At 46.1% G+C, this 12,623-nt stretch overlaps 1 pseudogene; it reads right to left on the bottom strand.

Moving 5' to 3' along the window:
* LOC128833788 (centromere protein F-like) overlaps positions 1 to 12,623 on the bottom strand; it is a 51,343-nt pseudogene that overhangs the window by 14,031 nt on the left and 24,689 nt on the right.

Consider the following 12,623-nt stretch of genomic DNA (forward strand, 5'->3'; position numbering starts at 1 on the left):
AGCAAGCCATCACTTATTCATCTACTTACTACGAGCAGATGGGCACCAGTGCACAGAAGCCAAATTCAAGAAAAGGAAGGGTCTGGATGGAAAACAAATTAAAACCTTGCTGGCACAGCAGGTCTGTATTTTCAGCTATTTAAACAAGTCACCCAAAGAACATAAATAAAACCATTGCTGCCTCTAGTTATTTTCCTTTTGTCTCACAACCTTCTAGTCCAAAATATCCAACTGTTATACCGAAATACACATACACACACACACAGCTATCAATCATTCTAAAACACACAGGTGTCAAGAGACAAAATTTTCAGACAATGCTGATGTCTGACAAATGTCTCAAAGCTGTATAAATTGTCAGCTTCCTGTGTTTAAAATACCAATGAAATTCAAGGGGTTTAAATGGCTGAAAAGCCCTCCCCTCTTGCTGTGACTCAGCACAAGTGGCTCTGATTAAGAAGCATTCAACAAAAACCTGGAACCAACAACCTAACATAGCTGCAAAAAAAACCCATGCTCTGATTCTGGACTTTCACAAAACTATTTGCAAGAAAGGCATTCTCCCACCTTAATCTGGTAAGGCTACATCCCATCTTTTGCAATTACAATTTGGCCTCAATCACACAGGCCATCATTAACTCCTGATTGAATAAATAAAATCCAATGTATTTGGAATTGAATGCATCAGCCCTGAAAAATCTGCAACAGTTACAGAACACAGCAGTACATCTCCTCAGTAATACAGGTTCACCTGAGTACATCAGTCCTATGTTTCACTCACAACAGAACACTGAATCAAATCTCACTCTTTATTTTCAAAGCTATAAAGAACATGGACCCAAAATACATCTTACTTGCTTAGACTTCAGTAGCTGTGTTCCTCAGGAACAACTGTCTACAATCAGAAGTAAAACTAGCAGATGCAGAAGACAGGGCCTTTTCAGGAGCTGGCCCAATACTATGAAATTCACTCCTGCAAAATGATAACTAACATCACCATTTTTCATATTTACACCTCCCCAGACACACACACCCTTTTCCCTCTGGGACAGTGGTTTTCAACCTCTTTTCCATTTGCAGACCATAGAAAATTTCAAATGGAGGTGCAGCCCCTTTGGAAATCTTAGACATAGTCTGTGGACCCCCAGTGGTCCACGGACCACAGGTTGAAAGCCACTGTTCCATTGTAACGACAACCTTTTGAGGACCCCTTAGACAGTCTGCGAACTCTCAGGGGTCTGTGGACAACAGGTTGAAAACCACTGTTGTGCGGATATGGGAGAAATAGAAACCTCAAATGACAGATGCTAGTCACCTTAATTATTCTTAACTCTGGAAAGCATTCAGATACAACAACAATTGGCACAATATAGGAACTTAAAAAAAAATCTCCGATGTTGCTTCTATGACTATTCTGAGCTCTCATTTTCCTTCTACCGACAAATTAAAGGAAAAATCTTGTACTGAACAATCAAGGTTTTTTAAAATCAAAACTTACAGCCATATCCTTCTAGTGTAAATTGGAATACCTTTATTGATTTCAATGGAGCTATGCTGATATATGCCAAGTCAGGATCTGGCTTCATAGCTAGAATGTTGATAATGCTGATCTATAGTGCTTGCAAAAGTAAAAATGTACTTGTTTCGGTTGTTAACAAAGCAAATATAACTAAAAAGACAGGTAATGGAACATTATACTGGAGGAGGAGACTTATCCATGTGAATGCTAAGAGGCACAGTTTGCCAGTACTTCCCAGTGATTCTTTATTTATACAAATCATTTTGGGGATTTTCTCTTGCGTGTGTCCAAAAAAGTACTCATTCCACCATGAAATCTTGGAATTAGGCAAAACACACTTATACTTAAGAAGCAGCTAATGATTCTAGAATTTCCAAATGAACTCAAACAGATATTTAATATATTTTATTTTTAGGACTAAACAAAGTCTCTTGAACCATATGACATAATTAGATTAGACAAATAATTCCATGTGAACTGTAACCCTATCTGTAGTATGCTGGTGCAAAACAATTTTTTTAAACCCTCACCGTACAAGCAATTTTGCGCATGGGGTCAGTCCACATGGAATCAATTGCAAAAACTGCAAGATCAGGGCCCTATTTTGTATTACAGCTATAGGCCTTTTAAGATGGTCCAAAAAAGTACAGCCAGAATAAGACAGTATCAAAACAACTTCTGGTGGAAAAACATTATTCTCCAACATACAGCTTGCAGAGTTGAGTTGCCCCTCTGATTTCTTTACCTCAAGTTTCTCCTCAACTCATTTTCCTTTGACTGGTTTCCTAGTAAAGCCTGTTCTGCTCTGCACAGCTTCTCTTTAAGCTCACTGGAGTAGTTTTCCAAACGGTGTTTCACTGCTATTGCCTATGAGGAAAACACATCACATTTTATTTATAGTCATATTTAATCTATTTTAAAAAATTAAAAATTCCTGATGTCCCTTTAAATGATGAGCTCCAAAGATACGTTATAAAACAAAGCAAAAAGAATAAGTTATCTTCTGCTTCCTCTTACAGAAAGAGAAGTCTGGAGTAACTGTTGACTTCTGTGTTGTATAACTAAGAGCAGAATTTGACCCTAAACCTTGAAACTCAGCATGATGGCTTTAAAAACGTGCAATTAAAAATAGTCCAGATATCTGACAAATCCATCCTCCTTTCACTGTCCAGTCCTGGGTTCTAGATTCTGTATCATACCAAAAACAGTACAGGTTAAGGTAACACAAATCTTTAACTCAAGACTGGGCAAGGATATGAAAAATATTTTCAGGCACATTTTCAAGTATATATATATAATGTATAAATATATTCATAATTTAAGCAATATTTATAGTACAGTCTTAATCATTGGGAATCCTAACCAGTGCTTTCTTTTAAGTTCAATCATAAGGGCAGCAGATTTAACATTTGCTCTCAATTTTTTTAAAGTAACATACTTTGTCAAAGCAAGCACCTATTAGGTTTAGAACAGTGTTTCCCAAACTTGGGACGCCGCTTGTGTAGGGAAAGTTCCTGGCGGGCCGGGCCGGTTTGTTTACCTGCCAGATCCGCAGGTCCGGCCGATCGCGGCTCCCATTGGCCGCGGTTTGCTGCTCCAGGCCAATGGGAGCTGCTGTCCTCCAGTCCTCAACTGCTCATTTGAGAGGTAACATTTAGGTGTTGGACTGATGATCAGCTATCACCAAATATGCCATTGAACAGCCAACAAACAGAAAGGATCAATACCAAACTAGACTCAATTCTGTACAATCCAAATACCAAGAGATTGACAAGTTACTCTACCTTTTCCACTTACTGTATATCCAAGGAATAGGCTATATGTTCTTAAAAGCCAATATTTATACACCTTAGTTCCCCGTATTTATGGACCAACAAAGACATTCAGCTTGCACCTCTGTCTCCAGAACTACAGTCTTCAGGGGGAAGGGAAATTAGTGTAGTGCTATCCTCAATCTTAAATTTATCACCTGACTTTACACTGCTATCTAAACCAGGAAGTTAACAAGATCGTATCTGTAACACCACCAAATTCTAATTGGTTTTCAACCTTTGTAATCTGTTTTATATCTGTCATAATAGCTCTATAGTACTCCAAATTAAAGAGGAAGTAAATTTATTACCAACATCAAGAGAGAAAAAAATGAGAATGAAATAATCTAGTTCCATTCTAGAAAGGAGTACGCTTTTCTGGATAAAAACCTATAGACGTCCAAGTTTCAGTATGAATCGAGTGTTTCGAGAGTAAACATGGAAAGAAGAGTATGTGTAGAGAAAATACTAACCACCTCTGTAGAAAATGTTTGATTAGTATGCTCACACAGCTAGGATGACACATAGCTATGCCGGACAGCTATCGTGGACAAATTTAGAACCTCTGTATTAATTAAGTCAGTATAGACCACGTATATCATAAATAAAAAAGCAGTTTTCTATTAGAGAGTGTGGGTAGAAAAGAAGCAGTGCTCAAATAAGAACAAAGCTAAAGGGAACGGTTCAGGGCATTACCCCCAGACTGCCTTGGGGCCCATCTGCTACCTCAGTTTACCTTCAATCTTGCATCAAACCAGCTATCACATGTGGAGATTTTACAGTAGTGCTCTCTTCCAGTTTGGTTTATTATCATAACACAACACTCAAACATACCTTTACCAGCCTCAATTATTGCTTTCACTTTATAATACCTCATAAGTTTTCCCAGGTCTTTATCAGAGCATGCCCATCCTTGTAGTCCTACCCCTCTCCTAGCTGGGATTTCTGCATCCTGCAGGTCCATCAATGGAGGTTTATCCCTGCACAGTTTCCAGTTCCTTGTAAATCTCTTCCCCCAAAGGTCTTCTGCCTTGGAGTTCTGGAAAATTGTCACCTGTCCTCTTCACAGGCTCTCTGCCTGGGAACTAAGGAGAGAGAGTTGAGCGTTCCAACAACTGTCTCTGGTGGAAAGAAGAACCTGAGAGGGCGTGGGGCCAGAAGGGCCCAATATACCGGCGCATAAGCACAGGGCTCCAGAGATTGCCAGAGCTAACCCTAGGGATACCACTAGGGGGGAAATTTCTGACAGCCGTGCATGTGGGCATGCACACAAACATGGAATCAACATGAGCAAGCACTCAAAGAAGAATCCAGCCTTGCGTGCCTGAGGTACATATGCACCTAGAGTGGGATCTACACGGACAAATACTCAATGAACAAGTTGTTCACTCTGTTAATAGCAGTCTGGAGGCAACTTTAAACTTGTGAAAAAAATGGGTCTTGCCTTACACCTTTTGGTATTCCTTTTCCTTTTTTTTAACTTTCTATTCTAATGAGCGACGAGCACTTTCAGCATTTGGTCTTCGACAATTTAGTTCTTCTGACAGTTCTTTCATCTTTTGCTCCGCCATTTCATACTACAAAAAGTTTAATCATAAATCACAGTGATGTAAGGGGAACATTTATTATTTGTACTACAATAGCAATCCCGTCCCCGCAATCAGGATTGAAACACCACTTTAGGAGGCACTGTAAAAAAACAAAAACAAAAACCACATACATACGAGGAAGTCATGGTCTCTGCCCCAAAACTGCTTACAGTCTTCCATGACGCAGTGGTATCCCCGCACAGGTATCCCATACCAAACTGATAACAGATTACACTTGGCTATAGTACAAGTGTGTGCTAAGTTTCAATAAGTGAGCAGCAAAAACTAAAACACTAGAAGTGTTTAGGCACAGGAGATAAATTCAATGCAACTTTCAATTTACAGTCAATCAGCACATTGATTCAACAGAAAAAAAAATTGAACTATTTTAGTCAAGCAACTATTTTGAACAGAACAATTTTCATTGTTTAAAGTAGGCTAGATTGAAATTTTAAACTGAACATCAATATGCTAAGAATTTCCTTTCTAGAGGAAATTCTCCTATTAGAAGTGTTTGTTTTTTATCTGTTATTTTATTAAAATAATATATTGCTTGTAATTTTGGTGGTTTATAAAGAACCAGAGTACGCTGAAACCCCATTTAATAAATTCCCAGTGTAATTTCTATTGTGAAAACAATCTCCAGATATAAGTCTGAAAGTTCCCAAAGCACATTTTCTCAGTACACTATGCTACATTTGTAATGCTACTGCTCCTTTGCCTCTTACAGTTTTGTTATGTTCACAGAACTTTAGGGAGACTTACAACCTATTTAACAGAAAGCTGCCATAGCAGAAGAACTGTTTTTCTCTCTACAGGACACATTTTATTTTCTGAAATCTTTTCTTTAAGGCAAGTAACTATTCTTAAAGGTAACAAAAAAAGTGAACCGCTGATAAGATTTAAATCATCTTCATGGCTGGATGCTTTTAAAGTAGAAAACGAACAACCTATCCAACCCCCCCTGCTTCTCACCCCCTGATGGCCCCCCCGGGACTCCTATCCCATCCAACCCCCTCTGTTCCCTGTCGGCCCCCCAGGGACCCCTGCCCCATCCACCCCTCCCTGTCCCCCTCCCGCCCCATTCCTGACTGCCCCCCCGGGACTCCTGCCCCATCCAACCACCCCTTCTCCCTAACCGCCCCTGGAACCCCTGCCCCGACTTCCATATCCAACCCCCTCTCTCCTTCCTGATTGCCTCCCCCGGGACCCCTGCCCCCATTCAATCCCCTGTTCCCTTCCCTCTGACCATCCCGACCCCTATCCACATCCCTGACCACCGCGAACTCCCCTGCCCTCTATCCAAACCCCCCCCCGCTCCCTGCCCCCTTACCGCGCTGCCTGGAGCACGGGTGGCTGGCAGCGCTACAAGCCAGGCTGCCTAGAGCACCGAGTCAGGCCGGGCTCTGTAGCTGTGCTGCCAGGCAAGAGCTCGGAGCCCCACCTCCCAGAGCATTGCGCTGGTGGCACAGTGAGCTGAGGCTGCGGGGGAAGGAAACAACAGGGAAGGGGCTGAGGGCGAGCCTCTCAGACCAGGAGCTCAGAGGCTGGGCAGGAGCGTCCCGCGGGCCGGATGTGGCCCGCGGACAGTAGTTTACCCACCTCTGCCTAAAGAGAACAGAGATTATTACACACCTTTTTGAATCATAGAATCTTATCTGAAGGGTTCAGTGATAGTAGGGTTACCATATTTCAACAATCAAAAAAGAGACACGGGGTGCCTCCCTAGCCCCGCCCCCTCCCACTTCCCGCCCCTCCCAGAATACCCTTACCTGTCCCCCCCGACCCTAACTGCCCCCAGGACTCCACCCCCTATTTAAGTCTCCCTGCTCCCTGTCCCCTGACTGCCCCAACTGCTCTTTACACCTTCTCCTGACAGCCCCCCCCGAACCCCTGACCAATTTAACCCCCCGTTCCCTTACCTGCCCCAACCGCTCTCTACACCCCCTTCTCCTGACAGACCCCCCCCCGAATCCCTGACCAATCTAACCCCCTGTTCCGTCCCTTGCCTGCCCCAACCGCTCTCTACACACCCTTCTCCTGACAGCCCCCCCCAGAACCTCCGACCAATCTAACCCCCCCATTCCCTGTCCCCTGCCTGCCCCAACCGCTCTCTACTCCCTCTTCTCCTGATAGCCCCTCCCAGAACCCCCGACCAATCTAACCCCCCCGTTCCCTGTCCCTTGCCTGCCCCAACCGCTCTGTACACCCCCTTCTCCTGACAGCTCCCCCCAGAACCCCCGACCAATCTAACCCCCCACTCCCTGTCCCTTGCCTGCCCCAACTGCTCTCTACACCCCCTTCTCCTGACAGCCCGAGAACCCCCGACCAATCTAACCCCCCGTTCCCTGTCCCTTGCCTGCCACGCCCCCAGGCCGAGGGAGAACTGAGGGCTCTACGTGCAGCCAAACAAATAAGGCGCTGCTCTGCGGGGGAGGAGGGAGTGACTCTGGCTGCTAGAGACCCCAGTGGCTGCGAGCGGCTTTCAATCAGGCACAGCCGTCCAATCAGCCACACCGCAGTCTGCATGCGGGGAAGGGGGAAATCCCGGACATTTCTACCTTATTAGAAATCCCCCCGGACGGCCATTTAAAGCTAAAAAAGCCGGACATGTCCGGGGAAACCTGGACGGATGGTAACCCTAGTGATAGCGTAATCTGTCATAAGCAGGTGACTAAATCCCCAGGTAGCTGCTTTACATATTTCCACATAGAAATATATCAGCGATGATGCCTGAGCTCTGGTAGAATAAATGCTCAATGAAGCAGGAGAATTCATATTAACCACTTATTAAACAGGCCCTCACACAGTCATATATGCACCTAACTAGACGAAAATCTAAAAGGTTTCATCCTTTGCAAATTAACATGCCAAAGTGCATCTGATATTCGACATATGGAGTATAGAATCAGTGTTAGAAGCGGGTGGTTCAAAGAAAAATATAGGCAGATGAATCCTGGTTTAGATTTAAGTCTGTGACAATTGTCAGTAGGAACACAGAATATGTCCTAAAGACACTTTGTCTGGACATAAGATAGCATAAGTTGGGTCTGCATAAAAGCTTGGATTTCTCCACAGTTCTCTTTGAGGAGATCTTAGTCTGGGATCATCTCTGGGCTATTCCATACCCTGTACATTTTTTACAGAAAGCTTCTTGTCCAACATGCCAGATTTTGAAACAGGATGTTGCTGATGAGGCCCAGGAAGTTAGGGACCCAGTACTAGCACTCTAAGGAGCAGAGAAGACATTTACAGGATGGTTATATGACACAGGGCCTGAAGCTAGTCTCATTGCTTTACCCATTAAGTGCATCTGGAGCAGGGCTTCTCTAGATTTGCAGGTCCTACAAGTGAAGGACTTGCAAACAGTACATTTTCCAGGGATATGTGATTCCCCCAAACAAAATAAATATTTGAAATGCTAAACATTAAACGGTATAGTGCCCTTGTTTGATGGACAGTATGTAAATCCAGGGATCTTAGAAGAAGCCATTCTGGTACCAGAAAGAAATAGCTATTCTGGTTAAAAAATGAAACCTATTCCTAAGAAAAACCAAAATGCCAATGGGCAACAACTATCCCTATCTATGCTATGCACAAATTTGAAAAGAGCCAGCTATTTTGTTAGCACTGCTTACTGCCCATGTTCATCTCGAAGCCAGGAGGCATGAGAGGAAAGGACAATTACCTGTTCCATAAGTGGCATTCTTCGAGATGTGTTGCTCAGGTGTATTCCACAGTAGGTGTGCGTGCTCGCCACCTGGTGCTGGAAGTTTTTCCCTTAGCAGTACCCGTACGGGGGGAGGGCCACTGCGACCCCTGGAGTGGCACCTCTATATCGCGCTATAAGGGGAGCTACGCACTCCCCCCACCCTCAGTTCCTTCTTGCCGGACAACTCCGACAGAGGGGAAGAAGGGCAGGATGTGGAATACACCTGAGCAACACATCTTGAAGAATGCCAGTTACGGAACAGGTAACTGTCCTTTCTTCTTCGAGTGATTGCTCATGTGTATTCCACAGTAGGTGACTCCAAGCTATATCTGATGGAAGTGGATAGCAGTTTAAGGGTTTCCGGGACGGAGTACTGCCCTACCAAACCCAACGTTATCTCATGTTTGGGAGACGATTGCATAATGTGAAGAAAAGGTGTGGACAGAGGACCACGTGGCAGCTCTACATATGTCCTGGATAGGGCCATGAGTTACATAGGTGGCCGACGAGGCCTGAGCTCTCGTAGAATGCACCTTAACGATAGGGGGCGGGGGAACCCCTGCCAGATCATAACACATGCGTATGCATGAAGTGATCCAGTGGGAAAGGCGCTGGGTGGAAATTGGTTGTCCCCTCATACATTCGGCCGACGCAACGAACAGCTGCGAGGATTTCCTGAACGGCCTGGTTCGGTCCAGGTAAAAGGCCAGCGCCCTACGCACATCTAGCATGTGTAGGCAGCATTCCTCATTGGAGGAATGGGGTTTAGGACAGAGTACCGGTAGGAAAATGTCCTAATCCATATGGAAGGCAGAGACCACCTTCAGGAGAAAAGCAGGGTGTGGGCGAAGCTGGACCTTATCCTTGTGGAAGACCATATATGGGGGTTCTGAGATCAAGGCCCTAAGCTCGAAGACACGACAGGCTGATATGATAGCAACCAGGAATGCTACCTTCCATGACAGGTGGGACCAGGAACATGTGGCCAAGGGTTCAAAGGAAGGACCCGTGAGGCAGGATAACACTAGGTTTAGATCCCATTGCAGGACAGGGGGCCTGGCATACGGGAATGAACGATCCAGGCCCTTTAAAAAGCGGGAGGTCATATGGTGGGAAAAGACTGAGTGGCCCTGTACCGGGTGGAGGGAAGGCCGATATGGCCACCAAATGCACCCTGACGGAGGTGGGAGCTAGCCCTTGGGTCCCAAGGGACAGGAAATAATCAAGAATGAGTTGGAGCAATGCAGACGATGGGGAGGTTCCCCACTCCCCCCCCCCCCACCTAGAGAATCTGGACCATTTAGCTAGGTACGTCCGTTGTGTGGACGGCTTTCTACTTTCCAACAGAACTCGTTTGATGTTCTCCAAACACCTCCCCTCCTTGGCATCTAACCATGGAGCAACCACGATGTCAGGGCACAGTCCCCGCTCCGAGGACCGCTTGACCCCTCGCTCGACGGCTGGGTGCCGATGCTGAGGTCACCATCGACTGCACAGTACCATAGGAGCGGTGAGAGCGACAGTGTCCGTGACGGTGCCGTCCACATGACTGGGACCTCAACAACGAGGATCGGGACCCGTCCGAGTAGCTGCTCCTGTACTTGCCCCAGCGGCCGGAGCTACGATGCTTCGGTGCAGGTGAATCTCAAGAGGAGTTCCGAGTGCGATATCTTGTGGAGTGGGACCTTGAATCAGAGTGTCGACGACGGTGGCGTCTAGATCGGCTCCGGTAGCTGCGACGCGAGGAACAGCGTCAGCCCCGCTTATCCCGGTGCCTCTGTCTCCGATCGCGGGGCGTGGAGGAGGCCCGAGGCTCCCTCGCGGGCAGCGAGCTGGTCAGCCTGAGTGGAGTAGGGGGCTGGCGCAAGCTGTGGGAAGACTGCGTTGAGCGAGGGGTTGAGCGGTCCTCAGAGCGGGGACTATGCCACGTCAGGGAGGGCTGTTGTGCTCCCAGTGGCGGCTTCCCTCAAGACTGGGGGTCCGTCTCAGGCGGTGCCCCAGGTACCGGGAGGGCTAAGATGTCACACATGGCCTGTGCAGCCTCCGGTGTCGACGACATTCTCACCACAGGGGAGGCATGCGTGGACGGGACTGAGCTGCTCCGCTCAATGCGAGTCGGAGGCCTGGGTCCCCAGGGGAATCGCGAGCTGCCCAGCTTGGGTCTGGCCTCATCCTTATCCTTCTCTCCGCGTCGCTGAGTCTTCCCCTGCCTCTTGGAGGGGGAGTGGTGCCGGGGACTTCACTCTGTACCGAAGACGCGGTGCCGGGCGTCGAGTCTGTTCGGCGTGCCAGTGCCAGGTCCAGCGCTGATTCCATTAGGAGAGCGCGAAGCCTAATGTCCCGCTCCTTCTTAATCCATGGCTTGAATGATCTACAGATCCTACAGCGTTCACTTACATGGGTCTTGCCCAAGCAGTGGTGACACTGAGTGTGCAGGTCACTTCTTGGCATAGAACTGCGACAGGAGTCACACGAATTGCAATCTGGGGCATGGGGCATGCTCCGAGCCCAGACAACTAACTGGAGAAACTATTCAACTATTAGAAGAACTGTACTACTAAGGCTAACTAGAGACAGTGTCCCTTTAAGGTCATAATTGGCCACCAGATGTCATTCTTGCTCTATGCAACCTTATTGGTAGGGCCCCACAGTCCATTTTGTTCAATTTCACGGTCATAGGATTTTAAAAATCATACATTACATGATTTCAGCTATTTAAATCTGAAATTTCACAGTGTTGTAATTGTAGGGGTCCTGATCCAAAAAGCAGTTGGGGGGGGAGAGTAAGGGTTGTTGCAAGGTTATTGTGGGGCGGGTTGCAGTGCTGCTACCCTTTCCACTGTGCTGCTGCTGGTGGCGGCACTGCCATCAGAGATGGGTGGCCGGAGAGTGGCAGCTGCTGGCCGGGAGCCCAGCTCTGAAGGCAGAGCTACCATCAGCAGCAGCACAGAAGTAAGGATGCCATGGTATGGTACTGCCACCCTTACTTTTGCGCTGCTGCAGGCGGGGCACTGCCTTCAGAACTGGGTGTCTGACCAACAGGCACTTCTCTCCGGCAGCCCAGCTCTGAAGGCAGCGCAGAATTAAGGACCCCCAATTTGAGAAACACTGGTCTCCCCAGTGAAATCTGTAAAAAGCAACAGAGGGTCCTGTGGCACCTTTGAGACTAACAGAAGTATTGGGAGCATAAGCTTTCGGGGGTAAGAACCTCACTGCATCTGAAGAAGTGAGGTTCTTACCCACGAAAGCTTATGTTCCCAATACTTCTGGTAGTCTCAAAGGTGCCATAGGACCCTCTGTTGCTTTTTACAGATTCAGACTAACACGGCTACCCCTCTGATACTTGACACCAGTGAAATCTGTATCGAATAGGGTAAAAGTACAAATAAGACCAGATTTCACAGTCCGTGATGCATTTTTCACACCTGTGAATTTGGTAGGGCCCTACTTACTGGGGAAGATGTTCCAGATCTACAGTGAATAATGCCCAAAGGCATGAGGCTGCAAGATGCTAAGTACCTGCTAAGAAGTGCTTGGAACCTTGCAGAAAATGATAAGCTAATTAAGCACTTCAGGCTGTCCAACATAATACATACTTTCAATTTATTATACTCAGGAAGTTCTAAGAAACATTATTCAAGTGTCTTGAATCTTGTAAATATGACTGAATGTTTGACACACACTACTGCTAACAATAATTATAAAAGCAGCCAGAAGAGGCCTGGTGCAACATGGTACAGTACCGGGGCAGAAGCTTGATCATGTTGTGCTGTCATTCTATTCAATTCATCTCTAATTTTGTGCAAAACAGAATCTTTTTCTGTGAATTCCAGTTTTGTTTTCTCCAGCTGGAGTTGAATTTCTTGAAGTTTGTTCATATGGAATTTCTTTTCTTTTTCTTGATCTTGTAGCTGATGCTCCAGTTCTTGAACTCTGGAGCTTAATTCTTAATTTAAAAGAAAAAGGATTAATATGATGCCTTCTACTTAAAA

This window comes from Malaclemys terrapin, chromosome 3 (genome assembly GCF_027887155.1).
Source record: "Malaclemys terrapin pileata isolate rMalTer1 chromosome 3, rMalTer1.hap1, whole genome shotgun sequence".
Classification (NCBI taxonomy): Eukaryota; Metazoa; Chordata; order Testudines; family Emydidae; genus Malaclemys; species Malaclemys terrapin.